Genomic DNA, 16746 nt, shown 5'->3' with positions numbered 1-16746 from the left:
ATTTCACTGTCCATTGGTCATGCCTTAACTGCAATTCCCAGTATTGCATCCTTCTCATGGGCATTTATTAATTTTTGACCTTTCAATCTGAGTTAAATCTCTTTTTGACTCATTTTATCTGTAAAAGTAAACATACCTAATAATTCTGCACACCTGAATATAAGGCGTTTTTCATTTCCAGCTTTCATGAACTTCACTGATACATCACTTATACATGATTAAATACAAAATTAATAGTAGTTATTGTTATTGATTGGTAAAATGTGCTTGGAAAAAAAATATGATCAGAAAATCAACTTGTATAATAATTATGCACGCATTGTAGTTAGCAAGTCACTGAATTACATAACTGCTTACCAGTTAACATTCACTGCATGCATTGAGCAGTTAACAACATTAGCTAACTGCTGCAAGTGGCAACACAAGACAAACATCACTGAAAATACTACTCTCACGTGTCAAAACTCATGCATTCTGCAACTAATGGTAATTGTTTTAGGCCAGTGATAAACTCTTTGTTCTCGACTAAAGAAAAATCCAAGAACTTTTAAAAAAATAATTTTCCAGGACAACAACAAGATTTTCCAGGACATTTTACATTTTCTCTGATTTTCCATGTGTTTTCCAGGACTGGAAAATTTGTCATCAATTTTCCAGGTTTTCAAGGTTTTCCAGGACGAGTGGTAACCCTGTTTTTTAATGCGCATTTTGGCGTTTTCATTCAGCTTTTTTATGCGATATCCCAAAATGCGCATAAAAATAGGTGGGTGGGAACATAGCTACTGTTATGCGGTAGGGGGCGCTATTACGCATCTTCTGTAAGAGTAGAGAATCTCCGGATCAAAACACGGGTGAAAAATGAGCAGAAACAAGCTATAAAATCATTGCTTATATACGTTGTAGTTTTTAGAAAAAGATCTATTTTCTCAGCTTTTTGTTCCAAATGTTGCTTTTGTTATGAAACTTGTGCATGAAGCTAGAATATATTTTTTGTTGTTTAAAAGCAAATGCTCTGTTCTTTCTTTTGATATATTGCATGTTCAGATATATTCATATATCTGAACATGCAATATATCAAAGTCATAAAAGAGGTAGAAATGAGATGTGATATGAGACTATTTAAAATTCTATGAATGAGAAAAGCTCCAGAAAAGCTATTTTTTTTTAAGTAGGCAGGATTTTTTTTTCACTACTATGTTCTCTTGGGTTTTTCTTTTTTAAAAAGATGTCTTTGTTTTGCCCCATAAAACTCCTTAAGACAGAATCCCCCAATCAAGTGGTAGATCCAGCCTTACCTTGAGAGGATTTATTTTAGCCAATGCTGGCTCATCTGATCCAGTAAATCAAGGACAGGTTTATTACTTGTAGCGTCTTGGATATGTGTGTCTCTGTAGCTTAGGAGAAGATCTGGACTGTTGCACCCCGTGGGTATTTGAGAGAAATCATACAGGGTGTCTTCCTTCAGCTCTCAGATTTATTTACCTTATTAGTAGATATTAAGTGTCTGGTAGTGCATCTGTGCCATAATTAATTGTGTTGTTAGATCACAGTGTAGTACTTAGCGGTGTGTATGTGACTACAAGAGTGTCCTTTTCTGAGAGACGAGGTTTAATAAAGACAGAATGACTCCTAATCTGCTGTTTACCACTGCTTCTCACCCTTGCCGCTTCTGTCTTCATTCCCATTTGCAGCTTTAATTAGTTTTACTAAGTCCCGGTGTCTCGTGCACAATCACTCTCTGCCGTTCGACCCGCCGTGCATCCACTTACAGCTCGATGTCTGCTTCGGTTTAATCTCAACGGTTTGTTTGTTTGCATCACCTGACTTTGGTAATTCTTTGCTGTGATCGTGCCCATGTAGACTTGGCTTTCATCTTATTAATTGGCAAATCTGTGCTGTGCTGGGAGCTCGCAGGAACACCATAAGGCCTGGGCTGGATACCAAGCCTCGAGCTGAATGCCTCCGGATGCCTAACTGATGCGTCAGCGTGGGAAATGAGATGAAGGGGCAGACGTCCCCTGCTTCATCATGCTCCTCATCCTCCTCCTCCCCCAATATGCTCGAGACAGCTGGAGCGGCACTCATAAGCAGAGGCAGAAACTGGAGACGGTTGCAAGGTGGTGCGCAGGTGTCTCAGACTCCATGGAAGCACTCCTGAATACTTGGGAAATTGTGCCTCGAGGGTATAGATGTTGTCACTGTCCATCTAGTTTCATTATCACCACTGGTGTAAATGGGCTAAATTGCCCTGGAAGTGGGTAATTGTTCTGACATATGACTCATGACGCAGATGTGATGTGCGCAGAACCTTTTTCCTCTTTATTCCGCTATAGATAACCTTCCACTGTTCCAGAAAATATGAATAAGCTTACCAGCTACACTACCGTTCAAAAGTTTGGGGTCAGTAAGTTTTTTTTTTTTTTTAAATTAATGAATACTTTTATTCAGCAAGGACAAATTAAATTGATACAAAGTGACAATTAAGTTTCAACTAATTTTAAATTTTCTATTCATCAAAGAACCCTGAAAAAATTGTCATGGTTTTCACTAAAATAATAAACAGCACAATATTTACAAAATTTCATGATTTCTGAAGGATCATGTGACACTGAAGACTGGAGTAATGATGCTGAAAATTCAGCTTTGATCACAGGAATAAATTATATCTTAAAACATTAAAATATAAAACAGTTATTTTGAATATTTTTAAATAAACATAGAGGGAGATAGATATTATTTAAATAAAATTATGCTTCAGGTCAGTAAAATCATGAGACAAACACAATTAAATAGTTTATTGAAAAATTAAGCATATAGGATTTGAATCTGTCTTTGATATTATGTCATGTCATGTTGCCATTTCAGTCATGTCATGTCACCATTTTGATGAAATGACATGACTGAAATGGCGACATAACATGTCTGAAATGGCGACATGACATGACTGAAATGGCGACATGACATGACTGAAATGGAGACATGACATGACATGACTGAAATGGAGACATGACATGACTGAAATGGAGACATGACATGACATGACTGAAATGGCGACATGACATGACTGAAATGGAGACATGACATGACATGACTGAAATGGCGACATGACATGACTGAAATGGAGACATGACATGACATGACTGAAATGGCGACATGAAATGACATGACATGACTGAAATGGAGACATGACATGACTGAAATGGAGACATGACATGACTGAAATGGTGACATGACATGACTGAAATGGCGACATGAAATGACATGACATGACTGAAATGGAGACATGACATGACATAACTGAAATGGAGACATGACATGACTGAAATGGTGACATGACATAACTGAAATGGCGACATGAAATGACATGACATGACTGAAATGGAGACATGACATGACATAACTGAAATGGAGACATGACATGACTGAAATGGTGACATGACATCACTGAAATGGCGACATGACATGACTGAAATGGCGACATGACATGACATGACATGACTGAAATGGCGACATGACATGACTGAAATGGCGACATGACATGACATAACTGAAATGGAGACATGACATGACTGAAATGGTGACATGACATGACATAACTGAAATGGAGACATGACATGACTGAAATGGTGACATGACATGACTGAAATGGCGACATGACATGACATGACTGAAATGGCGACATGACATGACTGAAATGGCGACATGACATGACATGACTGAAATGGCGACATGACATGACTGAAATGGAGACATGACATGACATGACTGAAATGGCGACATGACATGACTGAAATGGCGACATGACATGACATGACTGAAATGGCGACATGACATGACTGAAATGGCGACATGACATGACATGACTGAAATGGAGACATGACATGACTGAAATGGTGACATGACATGACATAACTGAAATGGAGACATGACATGACTGAAATGGTGACATGACATGACTGAAATGGCGACATGACATGACATGACTGAAATGGCGACATGACATGACTGAAATGGAGACATGACATGACATGACTGAAATGGCGACATGACATGACATGACTGAAATGGCGACATGACATGACTGAAATGGCGACATGACATGACATAACTGAAATGGAGACATGACATGACTGAAATGGTGACATGACATGACATAACTGAAATGGAGACATGACATGACTGAAATGGTGACATGACATGACTGAAATGGCGACATGAAATGACATGACATGACTGAAATGGAGACATGACATGACATAACTGAAATGGAGACATGACATGGCATGACTGAAATGGTGACATGACATGACTGAAATGGCGACATGACATGACTGAAATGGCGACATGACATGACTGAAATGGAGACATGACAAGACATGACTGAAATGGAGACATGACATGACATGACTGAAATGGTGACATGACATGACATGACTGAAATGGCGACATGACATGACTGAAATGGCGACATGACATGACATGACTGAAATGGCGACATGACATGACATGACTGAAATGGTGACATGAAATGACTGAAATGGCGACATGACATGACATGACTGAAATGGCGACATGACATGACTGAAATGGCGACATGACGCGACTGAAATGGAGACATGACATGACTGAAATGGTGACATGACATGATTGAAATGGCGACATGACATGACATGACATGACTGAAATAGCAACATGACATGACTGAAATGGAGACATGACATGACTGAAATGGCGACATGAAATGACATGACATGACTGAAATGGCAACATGACATGACTGAAATGGAGACATGACATGACTGAAATGGAGACATGACATGACTGAAATGGTGACATGACATGACTGAAATGGCGACATGACATGACATGACATGACTGAAATGGCGACATGAAATGACATGACATGACTGAAATGGCAACATGACATGACTGAAATGGTGACATGACATGACTGAAATGGCGACATGACATGACATGACATGACTGAAATGGCAACATGACATGACTGAAATGGAGACATGACATGACATGACTGAAATGGCAACATGACATGACTGAAATGGAGACATGAAATGACATGACAGAAATGGTGACATGACATGACTGAAATGGCAACATGACATGACTGAAATGGAGACATGACATGACATGACTGAAATGGCAACATGACATGACTGAAATGGAGACATGAAATGACATGACAGAAATGGTGACATGACATGACTGAAATGGTGACATGACATGACTGAAATGGAGACATGACATGACATGACTGAAATGGTGACATGACATGACTGAAATGGCGACATGACATGACATGACTGAAATGGTGACATGACATGACTGAAATGGTGACATGACGTGACTGAAATGGAGACATGAAATGACATGACATGACTGAAATGGTGACATGACATGATTGAAATGGCGACATGACATGACATGACATGACTGAAATAGCAACATGACATGACTGAAATGGAGACATGACATGACTGAAATGGCGACATGAAATGACATGACATGACTGAAATGGCAACATGACATGCCTGAAATGGAGACATGACATGACATGACTGAAATGGTGACATGACATGACATGACATGACTGAAATGGCGACATGAAATGACATGACATGACTGAAATGGCAACATGACATGACTGAAATGGCGACATGACATGACATGACATGACATGACTGAAATGGAGACATGACATGACATGACTGAAATGGCGACATGACATGACTGAAATGGAGACATGACATGACATGACATGACTGAAATGGCGACATGAAATGACATGACTGAAATAGCGACATGAAATGACTGAAATGGCGACATGACATGACTGAAATGGAGACATGACATGACTGAAATGGAGACATGACATGACTGAAATGGTGACATGACATGACATGACTGAAATGGCGACATGACATGACTGAAATGGAGACATGACATGTCGCCATTTCAGTCATGTCATGTCATGTCGCCATTTCAGTCATGTCATGTCGCCATTTCAGTCATGTCATGTCGCCATTTCAGTCATGTCATGTCACCATTTCAGTCATGTCATGTCATGTCACCATTTCAGTCATGTCATGTCGCCATTTCAGTCATGTCATGTCATGTCGCCATTTCAGTCATGTCATGTCGCCATTTCAGTCATGTCATGTCTCCATTTCAGTCATGTCATGTCTCCATTTCAGTCATGTCATGTCTCCATTTCAGTCATGTCATGTCACCATTTCAGTCATGTCATGTCTCCATTTCAGTCATGTCATGTCTCCATTTCAGTCATGTCATGTCACCATTTCAGTCATGTCATGTCTCCATTTCAGTCATGTCATGTCGCCATTTCAGTCATGTCATGTCATGTCACCATTTCAGTCATGTCATGTGCCCATTTCAGTCATGTCATGTCCCCATTTCAGTCATGTCATGTCTCCATTTCAGTCATGTCATGTCTCCATTTCAGTCATGTCATGTCGCCATTTCAGTCATGTCATGTCATGTCACCATTTCAGTCATGTCATGTCTCCATTTCAGTCATGTCATGTCGCCATTTCAGTCATGTCATGTCATGTCTCCATTTCAGTCATGTCATGTCTCCATTTCAGTCATGTCATGTCGCCATTTCAGTCATGTCATGTCACCATTTCAGTCATGTCATGTCGCCATTTCAGTCATGTCATGTCATGTCATGTCATGTCTCCATTTCAGTCATGTCATGTCATGTTATGTCGCCATTTCAGTCATGTCAAGTCACCATTTCAGTTAAGTCATGTCATGTCACTATTTCAGTCATGTCATGTCGCCATTTCAGTCATGTCATGTCACCATTTCAGTCATGTCATGTCACCATTTCAGTCATGTCTCCATTTCAGTCATGTCATGTCATGTCATGTCTCCATTTCAGTCATGTCATGTCACCATTTCAGTCATGTCATGTCATGTCACTATTTCAGTCATGTCATGTCACCATTTCAGTCATGTCATGTCACCATTTCAGTCATGTCATGTCATGTCACTATTTCAGTCATGTCATGTCACCATTTCAGTCATGTCATGTCATGTCACCATTTCAGTCATGTCATGTCACTATTTCAGTCATGTCATGTCACCATTTCAGTCATGTCATGTCATGTCACCATTTCAGTCATGTCATGTCACCATTTCAGTCATGTCATGTCATGTCTCCATTTCAGTCATGTCATGTCATGTCACCATTTCAGTCATGTCATTTCATGTCACCATTTCAGTCATGTCATGTCATGTCACCATTTCAGTCATGTCATGTCATGTCGCCATTTCAGTCATGTCATGTCACCATTTCAGTCATGTCATGTCATGTCACTATTTCAGTCATGTCATGTCGCCATTTCAGTCATGTCATGTCATGTCACTATTTCAGTCATGTCATGTCACCATTTCAGTCATGTCATGTCGCCATTTCAGTCATGTCATGTCATGTCACTATTTCAGTCATGTCATGTCGCCATTTCAGTCATGTCATGTCACCATTTCAGTCATGTCATGTCCCCATTTCAGTCATGTCATGTCACCATTTCAGTCATGTCATGTCATGTCTCCATTTCAGTCATGTCATGTCGCCATTTCAGTCATGTCATGTCACCATTTCAGTCATGTCATGTCGCCATTTCAGTCATGTCATGTCACCATTTCAGTCATGTCATGTCACCATTTCAGTCATGTCATGTCGCCATTTCAGTCATGTCATGTCACCATTTCAGTCATGTCATGTCATGTCTCCATTTCAGTCATGTCATGTCGCCATTTCAGTCATGTCATGTCACTATTTCAGTCATGTCATGTCACCATTTCAGTCATGTCATGTCACCATTTCAGTCATGTCATGTCACCATTTCAGTCATGTCGCCATTTCAGTCATGTCATGTCATGTCACCATTTCAGTCATGTCATGTCGCCATTTCAGTCATGTCATGTCACCATTTCAGTCATGTCATGTCGCCATTTCAGTCATGTCATGTCACCATTTCAGTCATGTCATCATTTCAGTCATGTCATGTCATGTCTCCATTTCAGTCATGTCATGTCGCCATTTCAGTCATGTCATGTCACCATTTCAGTCATGTCATGTCGCCATTTCAGTCATGTCATGTCACCATTTCAGTCATGTCATGTCACCATTTCAGTCATGTCATGTCATGTCTCCATTTCAGTCATGTCATGTCGCCATTTCAGTCATGTCATGTCACTATTTCAGTCATGTCATGTCGCCATTTCAGTCATGTCATGTCACCATTTCAGTCATGTCATGTCACCATTTCAGTCATGTCGCCATTTCAGTCATGTCATGTCATGTCACTATTTCAGTCATGTCATGTCGCCATTTCAGTCATGTCATGTCGCCATTTCAGTCATGTCATGTCGCCATTTCAGTCATGTCATGTCACCATTTCAGTCATGTCATGTCATGTCTCCATTTCAGTCATGTCATGTCGCCATTTCAGTCATGTCATGTCTCCATTTCAGTCATGTCATGTCGCCATTTCAGTCATGTCATGTCACCATTTTAGTCATGTCATGTCACCATTTCAGTCATGTCATGTCATGTCTCCATTTCAGTCATGTCATGTCACCATTTCAGTCATGTCATGTCCCCATTTCAGTCATGTCATGTCCCCATTTCAGTCATGTCATGTCTCCATTTCAGTCATGTCATGTCATGTCTCCATTTCAGTCATGTCATGTCACCATTTCAGTCATGTCATGTCATGTCTCCATTTCAGTCATGTCATGTCGCCATTTCAGTCATGTCATGTCATGTCTCCATTTCAGTCATGTCATGTCACCATTTCAGTCATGTCATGTCATGTCTCCATTTCAGTCATGTCATGTCGCCATTTCAGTCATGTCATGTCATTTCATGTCGCCATTTCAGTTAAGACATGTCAGAACAAAATTAAAATCTAGCATAGTAATGAAATAGTTGAGTGGGCATAAAATTCAGTATTATAAACATGTGTGAGGCATAGTGGGAGATTATTTACTGTGGGTAAAAATTTGGTACTTATTTTTTTCTTAATTTTTTTTTTTTAAGATCTATGATCATCTCGTCTTATACTAACCATTCATTTCAGTGGAGATTTTTAAAAACCTGTAACAGTAAAGTACAGGGTGGAAAATGTCAGTGATAAAATAAATTATGGTTCTTTTTAGCACAAAAAATCTTTACACTTACATGAAAAGTGGTCCTCAGGGAAATAATTAGGGAACTTATTCACCTAAAAATAATTAACCTCATGTCATTTCAAATCTGTAGGACTTTCTTCCATCAAACACAAAATCGATGAATTAGGTAGGCCTTCTTTACTCTATGCAATTAGTCCTCATGGGCACTGAGGCTTCCAAGCTTTAAAAAGGAAACAAAAGCATCATAAAAGAGGTCCATATGACTCATGCATTATATTCTATGTCATCTGAAGTCATATTATAGCTTTGTGTGAGGAACATTCTAAAATTTAAGTTGTTATTCATTTATCCTACCCTTCGGTGATCTGTCAACTGCTTATTGAGTTGAACTTGAGAACCAAATTATGCTTTTGTGCCCTTTTTGAAACTTGAAAGTCTCAGTCCCCATTAATTATAACTGTATAAAAAGGAGTTTTATAAAAAAAAAACTCTTCATAGGTGTTTTGAATGACATGTGTAACTAATGACAGAATTTTCATTATTTTTGGTGGACTATTCCTTTAAATAAAAACATGTATGACTTGAGCCTTTTATTTCTGGATCAACCTTGGTGGATACTCTGAAACCCTGCTTGCACAAACAGATTATGAAGGCTAAAATTGCATATGGAGGGAAAGAGAGACATTTTGGCAGAGATGGAAAACCTCACTACGATCAGATCAGCTTATAGCCCAACACGCCGCTTGAGATATGCAGCATGACACAGCACGAGAGACGCTTGAGATAAAGCTAAAGAGATTGAAAACACAGATTATTCTCTCCTTCTTTCTCCCATCCTTGTGGCTGTGGTGTCTATGTGTAACCTTGGGGTTAATTTGGTGGGACTTTGACATTTATGAAATGTATGAACTATGTGGTTTGGACCTACACTCCAAAAGCCAAGGGGTATATCAGGAGAGATGGAGATGGAGGTAAAGGCAGGGATAGCAAGAGAGAGGGAGCAGATGGGTCAGCCATCTGGTAGAAGGAGAAAAGGAAGGGAAATGAGAGGAGGAGGGAGTGCTGGAGAGAGGCAGAGAGATCCATGGGAAATATATATGAGTAGGAATGAAAACATCACATTGGCCTGTGTGTATGTGTGCGCTAGATGTTTGTGTTAGAGATATTACTGAGACTCAGGTGTGAGAATGGGAAGCATGGTGAGTTGCACTGCAAGTACTTTGTAAAATTGCACAAAATTACCAATATGGTAATTTTGAATCTGGCAATTAAAGCTGTTATTTAAAAACATGTGAAATCCCAAATGCATGATCGACGTAACTCCCAAATGCATGATTAATCATTTACTCGCTCTCATTTTGCTCTAAACCCTTATGATTTTTTTTTTTCTGCCATGAAAGACAAAAGCAGAAGTGAACCCCCATAAAAAGTTAATAACAACATGTACACTCTAAAAAAAAAGTGCTATATAGCACTAAAAGAGGTTCTTGGCTTGTAATCATAGGGGAACCACTTTTGGTGCTATGTAGCACCACATCTTTAAAGGTGATATACAGCACCTTTGTCAAATGGTGCTATGTAGAACCCATAAGAGTATAACCCATACATCTTTTACAAGATGTAAAATAAGTCTCTGATGTCCCCAGAGTGTGTATGTGAAGTTTTAGCTCAAAATACCCCACAGATATTTTTTTATAGCATGTTAAAATTGCCACTTTTAGTGGTTGAGCAAAAACGCGCCGTTTCAGTGTATGCCCTTTAAATGCAAATGAGCTGCTGCGCTCGACCTAAGAGGGCGGAGCTTCAAGAGCTGATTCTCCGGTGTCAGGAGTCAGTCAGGAAGCACTATAATGTCAGAAACTGTGAATATATGCTGCATGGAGACAGAACAGGTATAGTTTAGTTTAATTACGGTTATAACTTATATTGTCTTCTTGTTTTTATCCACTATATTAGTAAAAGCCTGTTTACCGATGAGATTTATAATGTTTATTGTACTTCACACAAAATATGAAGTGTCTGTTTTCACTCTAGAAAATCACTGTAAGAGCTTAAACACAGTGCAAGTGTGCATTAAAATATTATCCATAAACTCTCTCTCTCCTTTGCATTATCATCAACATACACAGCAAAGTACACAGAAACACTCGTTACAATTAACAGTAAACAAATATATAAAGACCTTATGCCTTTTCAGGTGGTGCTTAATAAACTGGTTAGCTTTATATCCGTAAATCAACTCCGATGAACTGTAATAAAGTGCTCTCACCTTTATTACTGCCGTATCCAGTATCACTCTGGAGACTGTAAGCTGGATCACGAACAGTTTGTACTGATCTATCCTTGAGTGTCAAATTTTTAGCTCAACCTCTGTGTTGTATTGTCCCTTTGTATTGACATTCGTTCACAAAGCAGTTCGGTGTGAAATGATTCGCGCAGACATAAACGAATTTTGTTGAGGGAGCATTTTCTTCGAAAACAAAATGAATCCACCTCACCTTCAGCAGCTCAAATTTAGGGAGTAAATTGAGAGAGCTCTGTGGATTAATCCATCCAGCTACAGAGCTCCTAAAACGCTTGGGAGACGTTCTCATCAGTGCAGCAATGGTGGACTGTGTACAACTCGCTGTGAACTCGCTCAGGGCGGTTCTATGTTAAAACGGCAGTGTCTGTCAACAATTGTGGGCGGGGCTTGTGGCTAATGTGACGTCACACTGCCAGGAACCTGCAAACGGCTTGTTCTGAGACACTGCTTATGATTTACGGGGATTTTTATCATTATAGGGTGGTTGTGTACACATACTGCCAACACACATTTATGTCCAAACACCATGCAAAAGTGAATTTTGCATAATAGGTCCCCTTTAAAGGGGCTTAACAGGTTCTTTGCATGGCAGTGGTGCTATATAACACCTTAACCACCCCAAAGAACCACTGAAGATCCGCTGAAGAACCATACAGGGGCTTAACAGGTTCTGTATATGGAAGCGGTGCTATATAGCACCTCAGTCATCCCAAAGAACCGCTGAAGAACCACTGAAGCACCAAGATTTGGTGCTAGGCAGCACTTAAATTGGTTCCTTCAGTGTCACATGATCCTTCAGAAATCATTTTAATATACTGATTTGCTGCTCAAGAAACATTTATTATTATTATCAATGTTAAAAACAGTTGTGTACAATTTTTTTTTCCAGGATTATTTGATGAATAGAAAGTTCAAAAGAACAGCACTTATCTGAAATATAAAGCTTTTGCAACATTATAAATGTCTATACTGTCACTTTTGATCAGTTTAACGCATCCTTGCTGAATAAAAGTATTAATTTCTTTAAAAAAAAAAAATGACCTCAAACTTTTGAACGGTAGTGATAATGTTACAAAAGCTTTCTATTTTCTATTTCTATTTTTTTTTCTATTTTTAAATACATACAATATTTTAAATTGTTTAAATATTTCACAATATTACAGTTTTTTCTGTATTTTGGATCAAATAAATGAAGCCTTGGTGAGCAGAAGAGACTTCTTTTAAAACGTATAGTTTAAAAACGATAACGATACTTCTTACTGAAGTTTAAAAAAAAACAAACATATATTATCTGGAAAATATTTACTTTGTATTAAGTACTTATTCATGTAAGAAGAAAAGAGAAACAGTTTCACTTTATATGTATTTGTTTATTATAAATAAGTATATTGTTACTAAGCAGCTTTACTGAGAATTTTGCCATAAAATGCTTTAGCAAGCTAAAGGTGACTGGCAAGGTGAAAATCCCTTAGAAAGATACAACAAAACTCTTATATAATCAACAGAAATAAATAATGTCATGATCTGTGAGCAGTATGACCTCTGTGTTTCACAGAAGAAAGACACTCATAGAGCTTTGGGATGGCATTAGAGTGAATCAACTATGTTCGTTTTCATTTGAACTATTTCTTTAATTCACTTAGATATATTTTTTTGCAGAAAATGAGGGTTAGAGGCAGAGTGAACGGACAGATGGAGAAAGTAGAGGACTGACACGATACGTTATACTAGAGGGAATGAAACCACAGCGTGCAAAGTAACAAGTCTCAGAAGCCACTCTTGTGGTAAAGTCTAAAAAGATCAAAGTAATGATCTTTCTAAAAGACCAGATGTCAGGAAAATAGATACCAATTTATTCTAGGCAGCCAAAGTCTTGAATACACCTTAAATTGCACCCCTCTTGGCCTGCCAGCCATGTAAGATAGAGCACATTAGCGAGGCAGCTCGTGAACACAGAAGAAAATAGGCCTCTTTTGAGGACGGCGATACATACACAGGGTCTAATTTGTGTAAAATGTTCTCACGTGGCGAGAACAAGAGATCATCGCTTTCTCATTACAAAGACATGACGTCTAGAGTATAAAACAAATTTTCAGTGCTTTAATGTTTTAGGGTTTCCACTTTCCATCTGTCTCCATCTCTAAATATTTAGTTAAACAACTGTAAAATCTTCTTGTCTAGATTGTTCTCTTGACTCGGTTAATGATGATTACCAGCGCTGTTCATTACCATGAACTGATTGTGCGGCAGATAATATGCCAATTTTTTTTTTATAGCTATAGAAAATTGCTTCTATTACTTTAAGCACACAGCTTTCTCCCTCCTTAAAAGAAAAATAAATTAAAAAAATAAACAAGAGCTACAGCACTGTAAAAGAATTATGATAAATATCATGGCAGCATATGTTTTCCCATTACTTTAACTCATAATTTTAACTATTTAATCAATCATATCAAGAGTCCACACACTCCACCAAAGAAGAAAAAACATCAAATGCGAGACAAAAAACAAAATTTACTGAAAAAAAAAAAGAGCAAACGTTTCGGTCACATGTCAAATGCCAAACTTACAATGCTTAGTTCAGGAGCCATCTTAATTTAAAGAGTCACATGGTTGCATAGATCACACGATCAACTGAACCAAACTATAATAAATAATCCGAACAAATTATTTACCATGTTACATGAAAATAATCCAACATCAAAGAAAAAAAAAACAGAAAAATAAAAATAAATAAGTAATCCAACATTGGTGCGGACTCTTTTAATGTGATTCATTATTTGGATATTTCTGTCTACGCACCTCATTTGGACTTGTTTGAAGGCGAGGCGAGTTCCTGACTACTCTTCAACTAATAATTTAACCAATTTCAATTTAATTTTTGCTCAGCTTGGCTGTACAAGTAATTTCGACTTTAATTATATTTTAAAATTGAGTTAAAAATTAGTAATTTTTTAACTCAATTTCAAAACATAATTTATGTTGAAATTACTTGTACAGCAAATTTGATTATACTTTAAAAATTTAAAGGGATAGTTCACCCAAAAATTACAATTTTGTCATCATTTACCTTTATGAGTTTCTTTCTTCCGTTGAACACAAAAGAAGATATTTTAACGAATGTGGGTAACCGGACAGTTGATGGTAGCCATCATTTTCCTATGGAAATCAATGGCTGCCGTCAACTGTTTGATTACTGGCATTCCTTAAAATATCTTCTTTTGTGTTCAACGGAAGAAAGAAACTCAAAAAGGTTTGGAACAACAGCTTTAAAGAGCTCTACATGATCCCAGATGAGGAATAAGGGTCTTATCTAGTGAAACGATTGGTTATTTTCTAAAAAAAAAAAAAATAAATAAATAAATATTACATACTTTTTAACCACAAACGCTCATCTTGCACTGCTCTGCAATCCGCCACGCATGACGTAATCACGTTACAAAGGTCACGTATGACGTAGGTGAAAGTACCGCAGTTTAACGAAAAACTCCATCTTATTTTTCCTCCAACTTCAAAATCATTAAATATCGTTGTTTTACCTTTTTTGTAAAGGCTGCTTGACTTAGTCTTTGCACGTTTGCTTTGTAAACACTTGCTCTGTACTTCCGCCTACGTCATGCGTGACCTTTGTAACATGATTACGTCATGTGTGAGCTAGTGCAAGACGAGCATTTGTGGTTAAAAAGTACATAATTTTTTATTTTCTTTAGAAAATGACAGATCATTTCTCTAAGTAAGACCCTTATTCCTCGTCTGGGATCATGTAGAGCTCTTTGAAGCTGCACTGAAACTGACATTTGGACCTTCAACCTGTTGAACCCCAGTAAAGTCCACTATATGGAGAAAAATCCTGGAATCTTTTCCTCAAAAACGTTAATTTGTTTTCGACTGAAGAAAAAAAGACATGAACATCTTGGATGACATGGGGATGAGTAAATTATCAGAAAATTTTAATTCTGAAGTGAACTAATCCTTTAAGTTTCTAAGTTGATGTTAGGTGGCATTTTTTTTACAGTGTGAGGGAATTTGACCCTGTGACCTCCAGCTTTGCTGACATCGTCAGCCCCTGGCCCCGTTCGGGAGCTGTGAAGGGTCAAGAGGCAGGTCAGCACATTTAAGTGTGTCAGATTCGATGAGATCTCCTCTAAGCGGGTTTCCCCTTTTCCTATCTGACTGTTCAATATTAGATCAGCGGTTGGTAGAGTAACAGATCCGTTGAGGGCACGACTGCCGCTGGAGAAGAAGAAAAACAGGAGGAAAATATTTCACAGAGGTCCGCACCAGCACATTTATTATTTACAACCCGCTGCTCAAACGCAAATAATCCTCCTCACCCCTCACTATAGCGCGAAACTTTTTGAATGCATCGCCCTCTCAACAACAAACCGTCCCCGGATCAAACACGTCCACACACCCACACGCTGGCACAAATGCGGAAGGAGTCAGCGTGTTTGTGTTATTGTCTGCTGCTTAGGACAGGACTTCAAATGGTAAATGTCAGCAGGAGATCAAGGCGAGGAGGCCTTATGGGCGAAGCCTCAGTATTGTCATTGACAGCTACAGGTAGACAGGTGGAGAGAGACAACATGCTCGTCGCAGACGGAGGACGGGAGATATCAGCAATTTTTCCTCCTGTTTTCTTGGCTGTAAGTCTGTGCTTTTTTGTGTTGTCAGAAAACTCTTGAAAATAACTGGCGCGGCTGATTTTCCCACTGTCATTGCTTCCCATAGTCGAGGGAATAGTTAACTCAAAAATGAAAATTCTGTCCTCATTTTGTTTCAAACCTGTTGACTTTTTTTATGGTATGACCACATGTACCAGTGTCCAGCAAATTTTCATGGGCAAAATCCAGTTCAGTAGGAATCCATGCAGTTTTTACCTTTCTTTTGTTTTGCATGAGGGTGAGAGAATTCCCTTTGCAAATTTTACAATGGATTCATGTTGCACCAAAAAAAACAAAAAACAAAAAACAACTTTATTCAACACAATATCTAGTGATGGGCGATTTTAAAACACTGCTTCATGAAGCTTCGAAGCTTTACGAATCTTTTGTTTCGAATCAGTGGTTCGGAGCATGTATCAAACTGCCAAAGTCACGTGATTTTAATAAACAAGGCTTCGTTACGTCATAAGTGTTTCGAAACATTTGGAAATTTCAATGGTTCACCACTGGGGGGCGTGACTTTGGCAGTTTGATACATGCTCCGAACCACTGATTCGAAACAAAAGATTCGTAAAGCTTTGAAGCTTCATGAAGCAG

Source organism: Ctenopharyngodon idella, chromosome 2 (genome assembly GCF_019924925.1).
Source record: "Ctenopharyngodon idella isolate HZGC_01 chromosome 2, HZGC01, whole genome shotgun sequence".
In the NCBI taxonomy this organism is placed as follows: Eukaryota; Metazoa; Chordata; class Actinopteri; order Cypriniformes; family Xenocyprididae; genus Ctenopharyngodon; species Ctenopharyngodon idella.
The sequence above is the reverse complement of the archived record's forward strand: the minus strand, read 5'-3'. Positions refer to the sequence as shown.